Below are 17,894 nucleotides of genomic sequence, written 5' to 3' on the forward strand. Positions count from 1 at the left end.
CTGATTTGTATTCAATTGCTATGATTTTATTGTACAGTGCTTAAAACAAAAATTGTCATGAGCTGTCTTGCAGGCCTTGTTGTGAGAGCTAGTGTGGTATAATGGTTCAAGTGTAGGACTAGGACCTGGGATGCCAGGATTCAAATTCCTGCTCAGCCATTAAAGTCACCAGGTCACCCTGGGCCAGTCACGGTCGTTCAGCCTAAACATACCTCACAGGGTTGTTGTGAGAATAAAATGGGGAGAAAGTAGAGTGTGTGAGTGTGTGTGTAAGTAAGTAAGTAAGTAAGTAAGTAAGTAAGTAAGGCAGGATAAACAGAAATCGAATGAATAAATCTGGTGCATGTTTTCTCATAAGTACAGAGTTCAATGGTGCTTACTCCTAAGTAGGTGTGTGCATAGGGCTGCAGCCAGTGTGGAACAAGTGTATGCAGGTGTCTCCAAAAGTAAATCCCTGTTGGAGAGTGTCCATGGTGGCTCATTGGAACTGGTAGGGTGGAAGACAGGGAGGAGGCAACATGAGGAGGAGGAGGAAGCTGACAGACAGGCCTACCCTCAGGATGTTGTAAGAAAGAAGACAGGCAGGTTTATGCAACTATGCATGGCATGGAGAAGGTGGATAGAGGAAAGTTTTATTCCTACTCTCACAACACTAGAAGCTGCGGACATCCATTGAAGCTGAGTGTTGGCAGATTCAGGATGGATAAAAGACTTCTTCATGCAGCTAAGCTATGGAACTGGCTTCCACAAGAGGCAGTGACGGCCACTGACTTTGATGGCTTTAAAAGAGGATTGGACAATTACATGGACAAGGCTATCACTGGCTACTAGCTATAATGGGTATGCTCCACCTCCAATGTCAGGGGCAGTAATGCTTCTGAATACCAGCTGTTGGGCTTCTGCTTGAGAGTTTCCCACAGGCATCTGGTCGGCCACTGCCAGAATGAGATGCTGGGCTAGATGGCCTGAACCAGCAGACCCGTTTTATGTTCAGGTGGGGACAACTGGACTCAAGGATGTGTGCTTGTGAATCGCAGCTCAGACCACTGCAGATTGACCCCACAACAAGCCTCTCTGACCCCCGGAGGTCTAAGGCTACACCCACGCCATGCATTTAATGCCCATTGAAAGCACGTTGTTCCGTCCCCCCAAAGAATACTGGGAACTATAGTTTGTTAAGAGTGCTGCGAACTGCAGCGCAGCGAGAGGCAAACTACAGTTCCCATGGTTCTTTTTTCCGGGGGCCCATGTGCTTTGAAAGTGTTCTACCTGAATGGTTGTGGCTAAGACCTTATTAACGCGAGAGGGACTGCAGCAGTCCGCTCACCTCCCCCGGCAGCGCGGCTGCAACCTTAGCTGAGCTGCCCGCCCGCCCGCCTCCCGCTCAGGCTTCCCCGGCCCCTCCTCTGAACCTTCTCACGTGGCAGCCACTGTGCCGCCTCCTTCCCCGGCCGCGGCTCCGAGTCTGCGCCCTTCCGCTCGCTCAGTTCGCAAGAAGAGGGAGAAGACGCGCAGCCGGACGCACGGAGGGCGCTGTAGCAGGAGGTAAGGCGCAGGTGGGCGCAACCGACTTTCTGGGGGGTGGGGCGCAAACTGATACAGGGATTCGCGCTGGAGAACTCCCTTTGCAAATCGGGCGCTGCAGCGTACAGACCACTACGGGGCATATGCAGAGTGCCTTTGCTTGCATTCCGTGGAGTAGAGAGGTGAGAGGCGTCGTGGTTCCCTCTGCGATTTAAACAGGGGAGCGGGTAAAGCTGAAGGGCTTGGGGGCTCCACAGAGAGGAGGGGCGCGCTTCTGGAAAAGCCTAGGCCCCCTGCCTACCGTTCGAGATCCATTATTGGTGACGGGTTGCATGGATTCCCTTCTGCTTAGTTTCTGGAGATGGCTGTCAGCCCTCTGGTGTATGTTTGTCTTTCTCCAGTGTTGGGCTTCCCAGATACATCCTGGGAGAAGAGGATGCTGGGCTGGATTTGCCTTTGGCCTGACCCAGCAGCCTCTTCTTAGGCTCTTGTGTGAAATTCTGTAGAGTGCCTGCCACTCAGCTGTGCAGCCAGTACAGAGCTAGCTGGACCAGTGGTCTGAGGCATCTTATTCCATCGCAGTGTTTTTTACAGTGGTACCTCGGGTTAAGTACTTAATTCGTTCCAGGGGTCCGTACTTAACCTGAAACTGTTCTTAACCTGGAGCACCACTTTAGCTAATGGGCCTCCCGCTGCTGCCGTACTGCCGGAGCACAATTTCTGTTCTCATCCTGAAGCAAAGTTCTTAACCTGAAGCACTATTTCTGGGTTAGCAGAGTCTGTAACCTGAAGCATATGTAACCTGAAGCATATGTAATCTGAGGTACCACTGTATTTGTTTGATCCATTGAGCCAGCCCTTCAAATTGCATTGGCTAGCTGGCTGGGCAAGAGAGTGCTTCTAAGCATGTAAAGAGTGCCTCAGATTCCCTGTAAGTGCAGTTTATTTATTTTTACTATTTTTTAACAGCAGGGAATAAATGGCGCTGCCCAAGAGTTTTTAGAACCCGAAAAATATTGTATGTGTGTGTGTTTTGTTTTGTTTTTTGGAATGGGTAGTGTCATTTGTGAATTTGGAGCCATCACACCAAAAATGGAGTGAAGTCTTGATTCAAAATGGCACCTGGCTTCCAAACGTCAACGAAGACCCCTCCCCCACCTTGGGAACCCTTGCGACCAAGTTTGGTGGTGATATCTCCAGAGGCATCCAAACCTATAGAGACCAAAGGGACAGACAAACCACTTTCCAAATTATATAGTGGATTGCGTTTATATTTCACCTTTCCTCCAGTGAGCTCAAAGTATTATAGATGGCTTCCCCACTCCCTCCATATCATTGCAGCCCGTGAGGTTGGTTAGGCCGAGAGCTGGTGACTGACCTAAGATCCCCCAATGAGCTTCACGGCCGAGTGGAGATTTGACACACCACATTGGCTTTCTTGATCTATACAGGTAGAGCAAATATGTTTCTTTGGTTACCTCTTTAAATGGGTTTGATTGGAATCTTGAGTCCGAATCAGCCCTGACTTTTTCCTTTTAAAAAGATTTCTCTGAACCCCCCTCCTGGGGGGGCATTTTGGGGCATAACTAATTGAGGGTGGGATATGGTGCTTCCTGGCAGCACAGATGTGTAAAATCCACTGACAGCTATTAAAATACTGTTTTCCTCTCCACTTGGTATGATTTTCAAGATGGCAGCTGACAAGCCAGGTATCCTATCCACCTGCTGACAGGCTTAGTATGTTCGGTAGGACAGGCATCATAGCATGACTGCATCTTCTCACTAGCCAGCTGTGTGTACACTATACATGTAAAGCAAAGCACGTCTCCACCCATCCAAAGAATCATAGGCACTGTGCTTATGATTCTGTGTTTAAGGGTGCTGGGAGGGATAAACTGTGTTTAAGGGTGTTGGGAGGGATAAACTACAGTTCCCAGGATTCTTGGGGGAAGCAATGTATGGTGTGTAGATAGCCTGTGCCTTCGTCCTTGCTAAGTAAAGGGTCTGACATCATGGGGCAATTGGTGGAGATGGGAGGCGTTGAATTGGAGGCACGTGACATTAGACAGCCTCTGCCAGCAAGTTTTCTGCACACTAGCTCCTGAACAGGAGCAGCCTATCTGACCTGTGAGAACTTTGAATTGCAGTTGCACCCTAGAAAGTCCAGTTATTCCTAAACCTCCCTAAATGCTTATTCTCTCTGTATGTATAATTGTGAGTCTTCTCTGGGCATAGAAATAGTCTGTGAGGGCTGGTTAAACCGTTGGCTTCAGGTGTTGAATTATTGCCATTCTTGCTTGTGGGCCTCCTTAGGCTTCTGGCTGGCCACTGTGAGAACAGGATGTGGACTAGATGGGCCACTGGCCTGATCCAACTGCAGAGCTCTTATTATGTTAAGCCTGTCAGGCCTCTGGAGAGCTCATTAGGGGAGCATTAAGGCACCTTATTTCCCTGGATTCCCTGGATTCAGCATTCAGTACTTTTGAGATAGGCTGCCTCTGAACATGAAGGCTTTGTTTACTGTGGCACTGTAGGTTAAACCACAGATCCTAGGGCTTGCCGATCGGAAGGTCAGCAGTTCGAATCCCCGTGACAGGGTGAGCTCCCGTTGTTCGGTCCCAGCTCCTGCCAACCTAGCAGTTCGAAAGCACGTCAAAGTGCAAGTATATAAATAGGTACCGCTCCGGCAGGAAGGTAAACGGTGTTTCCATGCGCTGCTCTGGTTCCTCAGAAATGGCTTAGTCATGCTAGCCACATGACCCGGAAGCTGTATGCCGGCTCCCTCAGCCAGTAAAGTGAGATGAGCGCCGCAACCCCAGAGTCATCTGTGACTGGACCTAACGGTCAGGGGTCTCTTTACCTTTACCTTACTTTTCAGATTGGCTGCCTCTGAACATGGAGGCTTTGTTTATTGTGATAGCCTGTATCCTCAGCGTTGATTCAGTAGAATTTCAGGTTCAACCGATTCTGGAATAAATGTCTCCTTTCTGTGAAGTCTCTCTTGGATTAAAATGGTTTCCACTGGCTGACTGTAGCTTTGTTCTCTTATTCACCTTTCACTCCTGATTACTCTTAATAGGTGCAAATTGCCTTTGATCCTTGCAAGATCTTTTATCTGCTATGGCTGGTGTTTGCCTTGGCTAGGCAGTAGGGTTTTTGGAAAATGAGTGTGGGGAGGGATCCCAGTTGTGACAGCTGGTACGTAGAAAGATCCTAGGAAAAGCTGTTCTAAAAACAACAAAGCAAGAAGAAACTTTCTTTGAATTTTGGCAAAGCTTTGGCATGCTGTTTCTATACAATAGTTAATTAAAAGCTTTGGGATGGTTCTGAAGCTAAGATATTCCTGCAAAGGGAAGAGAAAAGTTGTTTGCAATATATTTCCTGGAGGAGAGAGAAAGCCAGGCAAAAGTCCTTTTGCAGCAGGCTATTGTCTCATGGAGCAGAGGATACTTTGCTGCACAGTGCTGAGGTGAGCTGGGATGAGTGAAAATGGACAGAGAAAAGTCTCCCCCACCCCTTGCTTAATGCAAGAACCTGGGGCCATCTGATCAACTTGAAGGTTGGAAGATTTAGGATAGACAAAAAGTACTTTGTCATGCAGCACATAATTAAACTGTGGAATTTGCTCCCAGAAGAGGCAGTGATGGCTGCCAACTTGGATGGCTTTAAAAGAGGATTACACAGATTTCTGGAGGATAAAGCTATCAATGGCTGCTAGTCCCGATGGATATGTATTTCTTGCACTCTCAGAAGCAACCTGCTTTTGAATGCCAGTTGCTGGGAATCCCAAGCGGGGAGACTTGCTCTTGCACTCAGGTCCTGGGGAGGGGGGGCGTTTTCCATTGGGGAACCTGGTTGGCCACTTTGAGAACAGGATGGTGGTCCTTTAACCTGATCCAGAATGGCTCTTCTTTATTCTTAAATGAAACAGTATGAAGTTAGAGATTTCTGGAAAATGGGGGCTCTTTTGCCAAGGTGTAAAAAGCCGGAGGGGGTGGGATGGTACCTGCATTGAGACAATAGATTTTAAAACATATATAAGTTTTTACAGTAGGATGTAGGGGTTTAAGAAGTTCATTGCTGGATCTGACCAAAGTCCTGTTTAGTTCGTCATCTTGTTCTCCACAGTGGCCAATCAGGTGCTTCTGGAAAACTCAGAAACAACAAAATGAACTTCCAAGGGAAAGTCTGCTCAGAGGTCCACACCTGCCCACTTTATACAACAGCACAGCATCAGGCCCTTTCTTTCAAACTGTTCACTGGGTCTGTCTAGATGCAGCATGATCTGTGTACATAGGCAGGATCGTCTCACACTGCATGAATAGGGGCAACTATGTACAATTGTATTTGCTCACATGGATGCAGTCTATCAGCACAAACATTAATCTACTCCTCTGGGTTCTCTTAATGATCTCTTGCTTCCAACGCCTGTTGATGCTCGAGACAAAGCACAGAACACCCCCACTACAGTGGCTATATCTAGTTCCTTCATATGAGTCTTGCATGACTCTTCCTTCTCCCTTTTAAAAAGTAGACCCTGCATCATTGAAATTTTTCATAAGATTATATTCTTCAGGCCACCGGAGCCAAACCTTTAAAATAGGATGAGCAGAGGAAGAGGGGTGTGGTTGGTGCCGACCGCCCCAGGTGTCACCACTGAGGGGAGGTGACAAAATGCCGGGTGGCACTCACCGTGGAGCCTACAGCGCGCTTGAGCCACGCATCTCTCCTGAGAGAGACATGGTGGCTTGGACGCCTGCAGGCTCAGCGCTGCCCCAAATGGACCACCCGCTGCCTCTCCCCAGCTGTAGGGCAGCTGAGTGGGAGGAGGCAGGCAGACTCTGGAGGTCCCGCAGTGCGTCCCGCCCCTGGGTGCACCGCCCCAGGTGCCCAAGCAGCTTCCTTTGCCGCTGGATGAGCAGGTGCATATTAAAAATGTATAAACTGGACCTTCATCCAAAAATGGATTTCAGGGCAATATACATAAGAATATGAAGCCACAGAATTATACAGTTGGATGGGACCCCGAGGATCATGAACCTCCCTCAAAGGAATATGCAGCTGTCCCTTATGGGGATCGAACCTGCAACCATGATGTTATCAGCACCACACTTTAACCAACTGAGCCATCTCCAGTTCAAAATTAAAGCAACAGAAAGTGTTAAACAGCAGTATGAAAAATCTGAGAGGAATGAAAATACTTTACCAGCTGAAAATACAATAACTTAAGATGCCTGGGCAAATGAAAGGTTTTAAGCTGGTGCCAAAGGGAATTCATCATTTGCTATGGAGTGGGATGGAGCAGGTGCTCACTGTAGAGAATAGCTAAGTGTCCAACTTCACCTCTGTGTTAAAATGGATCCATGAGATTGGGGTTAGGTTGGAGCAGGGGCGGGGGAACCTGTGGCCCTTCAGATCAGCCCCTGCCAGCATGTCAGGAATGATGGGAGTCCCAGTCCAGTGATACCTGGAGGACCGGAACACAGGTTCTCCATCCTGGCTTTAAATTAATGCTAGGAATATGAATACCTTGCAAATGGGACTTGTGCCAGTACTTTTACTATTCCTGTGGTCCTGAGTGTTCCCTTTGCATTTTCTTCCTTTCTTTTTTTCCCAAGCCAGCCTTGGCCAGTATCCTCCTGGCCACGTCTGGGACAACCGGCTTCATTTTTCAAGGTGGCATTTTCCAAGAGACAGCATGTTCTGAGGTTCCTCTCTGATCACAAAAAAGCTGGCACTCTCTGCGCAAATTTAGCAAAAAGCCCAGGTTAGATCAAAACGATAATGCAATTCACCCTGTCAAGTCCTGGTTATAAATCTGGAAGGACGTGTACTTTGGAGAAAGGCCCGGAGCAGCCTCCTACCACCACTGCTTTTTTGTTCTTGAGCCAAATCATTTACAAGTGCGAAACCCAAGGGATTGCAGTATCCTGGGACCTGATAGGATAGGAAGAAGCACTTTTAACTGTTGAAGGCTGTGGGGACCTTTGAGAGGCCTCCTACTTGAAGCTGAAAAATCTCCTTCCAGGAGAAATATTTCCAATATTTAAAGTTCCAGGTGATTCTTTCTTGCCTTTATTTTGGGAGCAAGTGTCAGATTTGGTTTGGAGAGCTATGTTGATGTTCAGGACAGACAAAAAGGTAGATGTCTTTATACAATGCATAATGAATTTATTTGCACATGACAGTCATAACTGTGTAAATGGATAAGATCACTGTTCTTCAGCTTGGGGGATTTGGTCTGATCCAAGGTGGCTCACAGCAGGAGCACTACCACCATGCAAATATATGATAAAAGATTAAGAAAAGGGTCCCCTAGGCATGTTTGGGTTAAAACTTAAAATTGAATCTTGGGTCTGAAAAGGCTGAAGCTAAATGGATTGGACATTTCATTTCATTTCCCTTTTAATTTGTATGCTGCCTTACTATATTACTATACACAAGGCCGTTTTACAAGCTGAAGAAACAACGGTCCAATATAATACCTCAGGCAGGTATGGTGTTAATTGTTCCTGCCAGGAGCTTTTAAACTGTGCAGCTAAAAGTGGGAGCTCTACAGTTCAGAGATCAGAGGTGGCACACCTGTGCAGGCCAGGTGTTGGGGACAGATACAAAATGATCACGGGGGTAGAGCAGCTCCCCTGTGAAGAAAGATTACAACTGGGGGCCTTTTAGTTCAGCCAAAAAAGTGACTAAGAGGAGATACAATAGAGGTGTATAAAAATGATGCACGGTGCTCAGAAAGTGGATAAGTATTTCTCTGTCCCTCATAATACTAGAACTCAGGGAAAACCAAGGAAGATTCAGGACAGACAAAAGCAGTTCCTCCTTCACTCAGCGCATAGATACAAACTATGGGATTCGTTCCTGCAAGAGGTAGTGAGTGCCACCAACTCATGGCTTTAAAAGAGGGTTGTTTATTTATTTTATTTCATAACATTTATACACTAATTGGTTGTAGAAGAAAAACCTCAAGAGCTGTTTACAAAAGACAATAAAATTATAAAGAAAAAATTGCAACAGAAGTTTAAAATGTACAAAAAGTTAAAATAGTAACAACAGGTATTTATTAGAGAAATTCGTGGAGTGCAAGCCTATCAATGGCTTCTAGCCACAATGGCTATGTTCTCCCTCCACTGTCAGAGGCAGTGTGCTGCTGGCTACCAGTTGCTGGGAATCACAGGTGGGGAAGAGTTCTATTTCACTTGCATCATGCTTGCAGGTGCCCCATAGCCATTTTGTTGGCCCCTATGATAAGAGAGTGTTGGATTTGACCGGCCTGATCTAGCAGGGCTTTCCTTGTGTCGTTATGTCCTGTTTTTCAACTCCCCAAGGGTATCTGTACTTTCCTATGGGTGACTCTGTCTTCTGTTGGAGGAATACAACCCAAAATTTCATAATCTTTCATCCATATACAAAAAGTCAATTATGGTCTAAGGAACATTATACAGATTTGTGTGTGTGTCCTTGGTTACTGTGATATTTTAAGCAGAATGTCAAATTATATGAGAAGAGTGTCAAATTATACAAGTGAAAATAATGTAGGAGGTTGAACATTGTATTGGAATTTTATATTCCTCATAATTAACAAACTCCATTCTTCAATAAATTTGTTTGGTGCACATCTTTCAAGATCTCTTTTATAATGCATAAATGTTGTGACAATGCTATATCATATATCACTTTTTTTTTATACCATTGCAAAATTTTAACCGGTTTATCTGATATCCAGTTTCTTCCTGTGACTAGTCTGTCTGCAGTGATCTCATCTGTTGCAGGTTCCAGATCTTTCTTGTTTACTGTGTGTTTCAGATATCCCAATAAAGCAGACAGTTTCTTAGGTGTTGGCATAAAAATATTTTTTTCCTTTGTTTTGCCGGTGTGATTTGCCTCCTGCCCAGTCCTTTTCCAACAGCAAATGTTGAGTTCAAAGTGGCTGATGATAATACCATGATCATGAAATTGATTGTAATAAAACCTCACAGAGGTTTACAAAAATAATAAAACGATAAAATTATTGGTAAGAAAAGAAACCTATTTAAAACATTCAGAAATGATTAAACAAGATTAATTAAACCAGATTAAAACATGTCAACATTCTATGTGTCTAGGTAGGCTTGCCTAAACAAAAATGTTTTTAGCAGAGGCCAAAAACAGTACTGTGTAGGGACCTGCCTGATGTCTATAGTGCTGCCACACCAAAAGATCATCTTCTTACAAATGTACAATAAGTATATACCTATAATGGTGCCAGTTCCAGCTCAGGGTGCTGATTTAATAGTATCAGCTGCTCTTGAATCTGAGAGAGAATTTCAAGGGCTAGCATGCTTGCCCACCATGTGCATATAAACAAAGAGGTAAGTAACAGCTTTAAAACAACCTTAATGTATTTGTAAAGCAATCAGGAAAGAAAGGGGGAAGTTGTAAAATACACAGTGCAGTATATCAGTGAGCAAACAAGGCCTTATTCTGCTTTTGTTATTCATGTTACTCAGCAGGAAGAGGAAGGGCTGGAGCTTTTGAGATATTAAGGCAAGGGGACCACACTGAAGGAATGCTGTTTTGTCTCTCCTGTTCTCATAATGAATGGGTTTCATGTATCATTTACCAAAGGGCTGGGGAATTCTTTGGCCCTCCCGGGTTTCAGTGAAGCCCTGATATAAGTTGAAGTCCAGCAGCATTTGGAAGGCTATCAGCCATACGTTTCCGGTCCCTAATTCTTGTATGCTATCTATGCTTTGCGGTTGCAAAGGAGAGCTGCTTTGCAGGAATGACATACAGTGAGTTGTTGAAGTATGTGAGTAAAGAGTTGAATAATACACGTTTCCTAATAAAAATGTAGGTGTAGCCCTGCTGTTGTTGTTGTTGTTGTTTAGTCGTTTAGTCGTGTCCGACTCTTCGTGACCCCATGGACCAGAGCACGCCAGGCACTTCTGTCCTCCACTGCCTCCCGCAGTTTGATCAAACTCATGCTAGTAGCTTCAAGAACACCATCCAACCATCTCATTCTCTGTCGTCCCCTTCTCCTTGTGCCCTCCATCTTTCCCAACATCAGGGTCTTTTCCAGGGAGTCCTCTCTTCTCATGAGGTGGCCAAAGTATTGGAGCCTCAGCTTCACGATCTGTCCTTCCAGTGAGCACTCAGGGCTGATTTCCTTCAGAATGGAGAGGTTTGATCTTCTTGCAGTCCATGGGACTCTCAAGAGTCTCCTCCAGCACCATAATTCAAAAGCATCAATTCTTCGGCGATCAGCCTTCTTTATGGTCCAGCTCTCACTTCCATACATCACTACTGGGAAAACCATGGCTTTTACTATACGGACCTTTGTTGGCAAGGTGATGTCTCTGCTTTTTAAGATGTTGTCTAGGTTTGCCATCGCCTTTCTCCCAAGGAGCAGGCGTCTTTTAATTTCGTGACTGCTGTCACCATCTGCACTGATCATGGAGCCCAAGAAAGTAAAATCTCTCACTGCCTCCATTTCTTCCCCATCTATTTGCCAGGAGGTGATGGGCCCAGTGGCCATGATCTTCGTTTTTTTGATGTTGAGCTTCAGACCATATTTTGCGCTCTCCTCTTTCACCCTCATTAAAAGGTTCTTTAATTCCTCTTCACTTTCTGCCATCAAGGTTGTGTCATCTGCATATCTGAGGTTGTTGATATTTCTTCCGGCAATCTTAATTCCGGCTTGGGATTCATCCAGCCCAGCCTTTCGCATGATGAATTCTGCATATAAGTTAAATAAGCAGGGAGACAATATACAGCCTTGCCGTACTCCTTTCCCAATTTGGAACCAATCAGTTGTTCCATATCCAGTTCTAACTGTAGCTTCTTGTCCCACATAGAGATTTCGCAGGAGACAGATGAGGTGATCAGGCACTCCCATTTCTTTAAGAACTTGCCATAGTTTGCTGTGGTCAACACAGTCAAAGGCTTTTGCATAGTCAATGAAGCAGAAGTAGATGTCTTTCTGGAACTCTCTGGCTTTCTCCATAATCCAGCGCATGTTTGCAATTTGGTCTCTGGTTCCTCTGCCTCTTCTAAATCCAGCTTGCACTTCTGGGAGTTCTCGGTCCACATACTGCTTGAGCCTTCCTTGTAGAATTTTAAGCATAACCTTGCTAGCATGTGAAATGAGTGAAATTGTGCGGTAGTTGGAGCATTCTTTGGCACTGCCTTTCTTTGGGATTGGAATGTAGACTGATCTTCTCCAATCCTCTGGCCACTGCTGAGTTTTCCAAACTTGCTGGCATATTGAGTGTAGCACCTTAACAGCATCATCTTTTAAAATTTTAAACAGTTCAGCTGGAATACCATCACTTCCACTGGCCTTGTTATTTGCAGTGCTTTCTAAGGCCCATTTGACTTCACTCTCCAGGATGTCTGGCTCAAGGTCAGCAACCACACTACCTGGGGTGTACGAGACATCCATATCTTTCTGGTATAATTCCTCTGTGTATTCTTGCCACCTCTTCTTGATGTCTTCTGCTTCAGTTAGATCTTTACCACTTTTGTCCTTTATTATGGTAATCTTTGTACGAAATGTTCCTTTCATATTTCCGATTTTCTTGAACAGATCTCTGGTTCTTCCCATTCTGTTGCTTTCCTCTATTTCTTTGCATTGCTCGTTTAAGAAGGCCTTCTTGTCTCTCCTTGCTGTTCTTTGGAAATCTGCATTCAATTTCCTGTATCTTTCACTATCTCCCTTGCATTTTGCTTGCCTTCTCTCCTCCGCTATTTGTAAGGCCTCGTTGGACAGCCACTTTGCTTTCTTGCATTTCTTTTTCATTGGGATGGTTTTAGTTGCTGCCTCCTGTATAATGTTGCGAGCCTCCATCCATAGTTCTTCAGGCACTCTGTCCAGCAAATCTAAATCCTTAAACCTGTTCCTCACTTCCACTGTGTATTCATAAGGGATTTGGTTTAGATTGTATCTTACCTGTCCAGTGGTTTTTCCTACTTTCTTCAGTTTAAGCTTGAATTTTGCTATAAGGAGCTGATGATCTGAGCCACAGTCAGCTCCAGGTCTTGTTTTTGCTGACTGTATAGAGCTTCTCCATCTTTGGCTGCAGAGAATATAATCAATCTGATTTCGATGTTGCCCATCTGGGGATGTCCATGTGTAGAGTCGTCTCTTGTGTTGTTGGAAAAGCGTGTTTGTGATGACCAGCTTGTTCTCTTGACAGAACTCTATTAGCCTTTGCCCTGCTTCGTTTTGATCTCCAAGGCCAAACTTGCCAGTTGTTCCTTTTATCTCTTGATTCCCTACTTTAGCATTCCAATCCCCTATAATGAGCAGAACATCCTTCTTTGGTGTCACTTCGATAAGGTTTTGTAAGTCTTCATAGAACTGGTCAATTTCAGTTTCTTCAGCACCAGTAGTTGGTGCATAAACTTGGATTACTGTGATGTTAAAAGGTCTGCCTTGGATTCGTATCGAGATCATTCTATCATTTTTGAGACTGCATCCCAGTACAGCTTTCGCCACTCTTTTGTTGACTATGAGGGCCACTCCATTTCTCTTACGGGTTTCTTGCCCACAGTAGTAGATATGGTAGTCATCCGAACTGAATTCGCCCATTCCCGTCCATTTTAGCTCACTGATGCCCAGGATGTCAATATTTATTCTTGCCATCTCATTTTTGACCACATCCAACTTACCCAGGTTCATGGTTCTTACATTCCAGGTTCCTATGCAATATTTTTCTTTACAGCATTGGACTTTCCTTTCGCTTCCATGCATATCCACAACTGAGCGTCCTTTCGGCTTTGGCCCAGCCGCTTCATCAGCTCTGGATCTACTTGTACTTGTCCTCCGCTCTTCCCCAGTAGCATGTTGGACACCTTCCGACCTGAGGGGCTCATCTTCCAGTGTCATAACTTTTATATGCCTGTTGTCTTTGTCCATGGAGTTTTCTTGGCAGGGATACTGGAGTGGCTTGCCGATTCCTACTCCAGGTGGATCACGTTTGGTCAAAACTCTCCACTATGACCTGTTCATCTTGTGTGCCCTGCTCGGCGTAGTTCATAGCTTCTCTGAGTTCTTCAAGCCCCTTCGCCACGGCAAGGCAGTGATCCATGAAGGGGGTAGCCCTGCTAGATCAGGCCAAAGGCCCATCTAGTCCCAGCATCCTGTTCTCGCATTGGCCAACCCAGATATCTATGGGAAGCCCATATATTTAATGCATTTTAAGTATATCCTTTTTTACACATGGATATGGAGACAAAAACTGAAAGCATTTAAATGCGAGAGATACACACAATATCAATTCTGTATAAAGCTGTAGATTAATTTTGTAGAGTTGTTGATTTTTATATTAAAAAGTTAATGAATTTAAATGCATTACATCCTTTCCCCCTTTGCTTTAAAATGCTTGTTATACCTGAATCATTGTGTAGGATGTAGCTGCAATATGACTTTGCTCTGAGCTGTACAAATCATCTCTCGGGGCCTGTGAGCAATGGAAGGACTTGCTTAGGAGTTATTTGCTACTCGCAAGTATGCCATGCTGGTGAGCTTGGAACATAACCTAACAATTTAGGAAGAGTCCAGCTGCATCAGGCCAAAAGATCATAGAACATAGAACAGCATTTGTCCGATCCTCTTTTACACCCATCTAAGTTGGTGACCAGGGATGCAGGTGGCGCTGTGGGTTAAACCACAGAGCCTTGCCGATCAGAATACAGTGGTGCCTCACAAGACGAAAAGAATCCGTTCTGTGATTCTCTTCATCTAGCGGTTTTTTTCGTCTTGCGAAGCAAGCCCATTGACGGATTAGCGGATTTGCACTTTTAGCGGCTTTTAGCGGCTTATCTGCTGATCGGATCAGCTGATAAGCGGCTTAGCGGCTTAGAAAAAGGGGGGGAAATGAAAAAAAAAAACCCGCAGGAACTCGCAAGGCATTGTCGTCTTACGAAGCAAGCCCATAGGAAATTCTTTTTGAGAAGCACCTCCAAAACGGAAAACTCTTTCGTCTAGCGAGTTTTCCGTCTTGCGGGGCACCACTGTATCAGCGGTTTGAATCCCCGCGACGGGGTGAGCTCCCGTTGCTTGGTCCCAGCTCCTGCCAACCTAGCAGTTCGAAAGCACATCAAAGTGCAAGTAGATAAATAGGTACCGCTCCGGCGGGAAGGTAAACAGCGTTTCCGTGCGCTGCTCTGGTTCACCAGAAGCGGTTTAGTCATGCGGGCCACATGACCTGGAAGCTGTACGCCAGCTCCCTCGGCCAATAAAGTGAGATGAGCGCCGCAACCCCAGAATCGGCCACGACTGGACCTAAGGTCAGGGGTCCCTTTACCTTTACTAAGTTGGTGACCATCCACATTTTAGCTGTGCACTTTTGTCTGTTCTGAATCTTGGAACATTCAGCTCCACTGTATGTCCTCGAGTTCTAGTATTATGAGAGAGGAAAAGAAACTTTCCTCTACAGTGGTACCTCGGGTTACAGACACTTCAGGTTACATACGCTTCAGGTTACAGACTCTTCTAACCCAGAAATAGTACCTTGGGTTAAGAACTTTGCTTCAGGATAAGAACAGAAATCGTGCGGCGGCAGTGGGAGGCCCCATTAGCTAAAGTGGTGCTTCAGGTTAAGAACAGTTTCAGGTTAAGTACGGACCTCCGGAACGAATTAAGTACGTAACCCAAGGTACAGTGTATTCACTTTCTCTGCACCATGCATCATTTTGTTCACGATTCTGTCATCTCTCCCCACCCTTACTTGCCATTTCTCTAAACTAAAAAGCTCCAAAAGTTATAACGAAAGGTTATAACTTTTGGAGTTTTTTAGTTTAGAGAAATGGCAAGTAAGGGTGGGGAGAGATGACAGAGTTTCTCTGTTTCCCCCCCTGATCATTTTGGTTTCCCTTTTCTGAACCTTTTCCCAGATCTACAATATCCCTTTTTGAGGTGAGGCAACCAGAGCTGAACACAGTATATTCTAAGTGCGGTCTAACCGTAGATTTGTATAATGGCATTATGATACTTAGAGCACTGGCTAAGCTTGTTAACACGGTCTGCAATTTGCAATGATGCTGCCAGGATTGTCTTTGCCGTCCTTCCAACTGTACTGCGCTGTGCCCTTTCCGCATGTGTTGTTTTCCTTCTCTGTCCTGTGACGGCGGCGCAGCTGACAAAAGCTTTTCCATCTGCTTAATTCTCTTTCACTGCAAGGAGAGCGGGGGGGGGGGGACTATTTTGAAGAGCTCTTATGCATCTTCCATCTAGCCAATTATTATATTAAACTCTAGGGCCGAGATGCATGAATTAATTAAATTTCCATCTTTGCTTTTTAAAGCGAGGGAGGTTGTTGGGATAGCATCACCCTTCTCTTAAAAAAAAATCCTTTGGTCTGTTGCCACTGGTTCAGATGCTAGCCTAGTAACTGAACTGTCCAATGGTTACAGAATGCGTTGCTGCAGCTTCTCATCGTTTAAGCTTGAGCTGAGCGTGTGTTGCAGGATTGGAGAAAACTGGGGCAGCACATGGGGCGCTGGAGGGCAGTGTTAACAGCCGGTGCACAGCGTGGACTTGATGCCAGCGGCTTTGGCGGTGTGCTCCAGGACTCGGATAGCTCACGCTAGATAACTGCATTGCTGTGGTTTGTGTTGCTTTTCTTTCCCTTTAGAAGTACTGTTTAAATTGTGACACTGGCCCATGTTAGGACCATCTAACAAGCTAAGCACAGAAGCATACAGCCAAGAAAGTCATTAAGAGAAAGACAAAGCATCACTGCCACTAGAACTGCCCTCTCCTCCAGCACCTTTCACCCTTAGCATCAAAACCCAACACAAATTAGAAAGCTCTGCCTAAGTCTTAATTCTCCATTGCTATTAATGCTGTTTTGCTTATGGGTCATTGGTGGAGCATCTGCTTTTCACCCAAAAGGTCTCAGGGCCATTTCCTAGCTGCTGGGGGGGGGGGGAATCCCTTGGAGATCCACTGCCAGTCATATAGACTGCAGTGGTCAGCAAACTTTTTCAGCAGGGGGCCGGTCCACTGTCCCTCAGATCTTGTGGGGGGCCGGACTATATTTTGAAAAAAATAATATGAATGAATTCCTGTGCCCCAGAAATAACACAGAGATGCATTTTAAATAAAAGCACACATTCCACTCATCTAAAAACACGCTGATTCCCAGACTGTCCGTGGGCCGTCCGTGAGAAGGCGATTGGGCCGCATCCAGTCCCCGGGCCTTCGTTTGCCTAACTGTGGTGGACTGACAGTCTGACTTGGTACAAGGCAGCTTCCTGTGTTTCTGCTGGCAGTCTTGGAATACCAAGCTGCAGTTTGTTCACTAAGGTCACTGAAAGTCAGGGGGAAGTAAAAGTCCCTGGCTGTTTCATTTAGATAAGCTCTTTCAAAAGATCTTTGCATGGGATCCTGCCTGAGGCAGTAAGCAGATGATGAAATAAAACTTTCTTGCTAGCTTGCGGTTCTGCAAGTGATTTGAGTCTATCCTGTATGAGAAGCTGCTTGAATGTGGCAGTGGTGTACCATGCATGGAGCATGGACAGCTCTGGACATTTGCAAGTACATATCTTCTGCAATAGTGAGTTAGTGGTGGATTTATAGTGGACCATCCACACATTCAGGTTTATTAGTTACTCTGTAGTGCTTCCCCGATGTTAACACATCATTGCCCTGCGGAGGGGCACATTTGCGGTATAGAATAACTTGCGCTGTAGAATAACAAAAGCGGGACAAAAAAACAAATGTGGAACATTTGTGGCATGGTTCCAGGATTTCAGCAGGAAGTTACGAGATATGTACTGATTGGAAACAAAGCAGTATGTCCTCACCAAAACCTTTGCAGGTGTAAATGAGACTGAAAGTGGGATTGTGTATAACTGCCCCATTACCTTAATGAACAAAATTGTCATGAATGCACAATAAAAAGGCCATAATGTGCTGTGGACTGCATTAACTCTGGACACAACTGGTGTTTCTGGTTTTTAGAGATGCATTGCCATCTGTGTCTTTTAACGATGAATTTGCAACTCATATTTTGATTGCCCTCTTGTTCGTTACACTTGTGGAAGAGCTCAGAACCAGGATAGGCTAAAGAGGCAAAATACACAAGCTTTGGCCTCAGACGTATGCTTACAGGATCAAGCATCCAGCTGCTTCGATGTGCCAGTATGGGAGAAGCAGTTGCAGGCCAGGCAGCTGACATAGCTGGTTCCTTATTGCTGATGTTGACATGAGTGTGCGGTTATTGCACAGGTGTAGTTATTATATGTCCTTAAAAATATTACCCCCAAAAAGCGTATAGATAGCTGATGGACTGTTTAGACTTGTCCTGTGTGATTAGGTGATCCCCAAAACTCCACGTGCTTGCTTTTCATCACATGTACACAGGTGTTTTCCTTTG

General features: G+C 45.3%; 1 protein-coding gene across 5 annotated transcripts in view; it reads left to right on the forward strand.

Moving 5' to 3' along the window:
* The first annotated feature begins 1,418 nt into the window (after positions 1–1,418).
* KIAA0513 overlaps positions 1,419–17,894 on the forward strand; it is a 59,598-nt gene continuing 43,122 nt past the window's right edge. For 2 of the 5 annotated variants that reach the window (XM_082232973.1, XM_082232978.1), the window contains exon 1: positions 1,419–1,545. The gene's annotated coding sequence lies outside the window, so the exon portion shown is untranslated. Of the gene's footprint in view, positions 1,557–2,431; positions 2,456–2,882; positions 2,976–17,894 lie in introns of those variants that run through there. The other 3 variants (XM_082232975.1, XM_082232977.1, XM_082232976.1) reach the window with 3 other exon arrangements.

This window comes from Podarcis vaucheri (assembly GCF_965113315.1).
Source record: "Podarcis vaucheri genome assembly, chromosome: 7".
In the NCBI taxonomy this organism is placed as follows: domain Eukaryota; kingdom Metazoa; phylum Chordata; class Lepidosauria; order Squamata; family Lacertidae; genus Podarcis; species Podarcis vaucheri.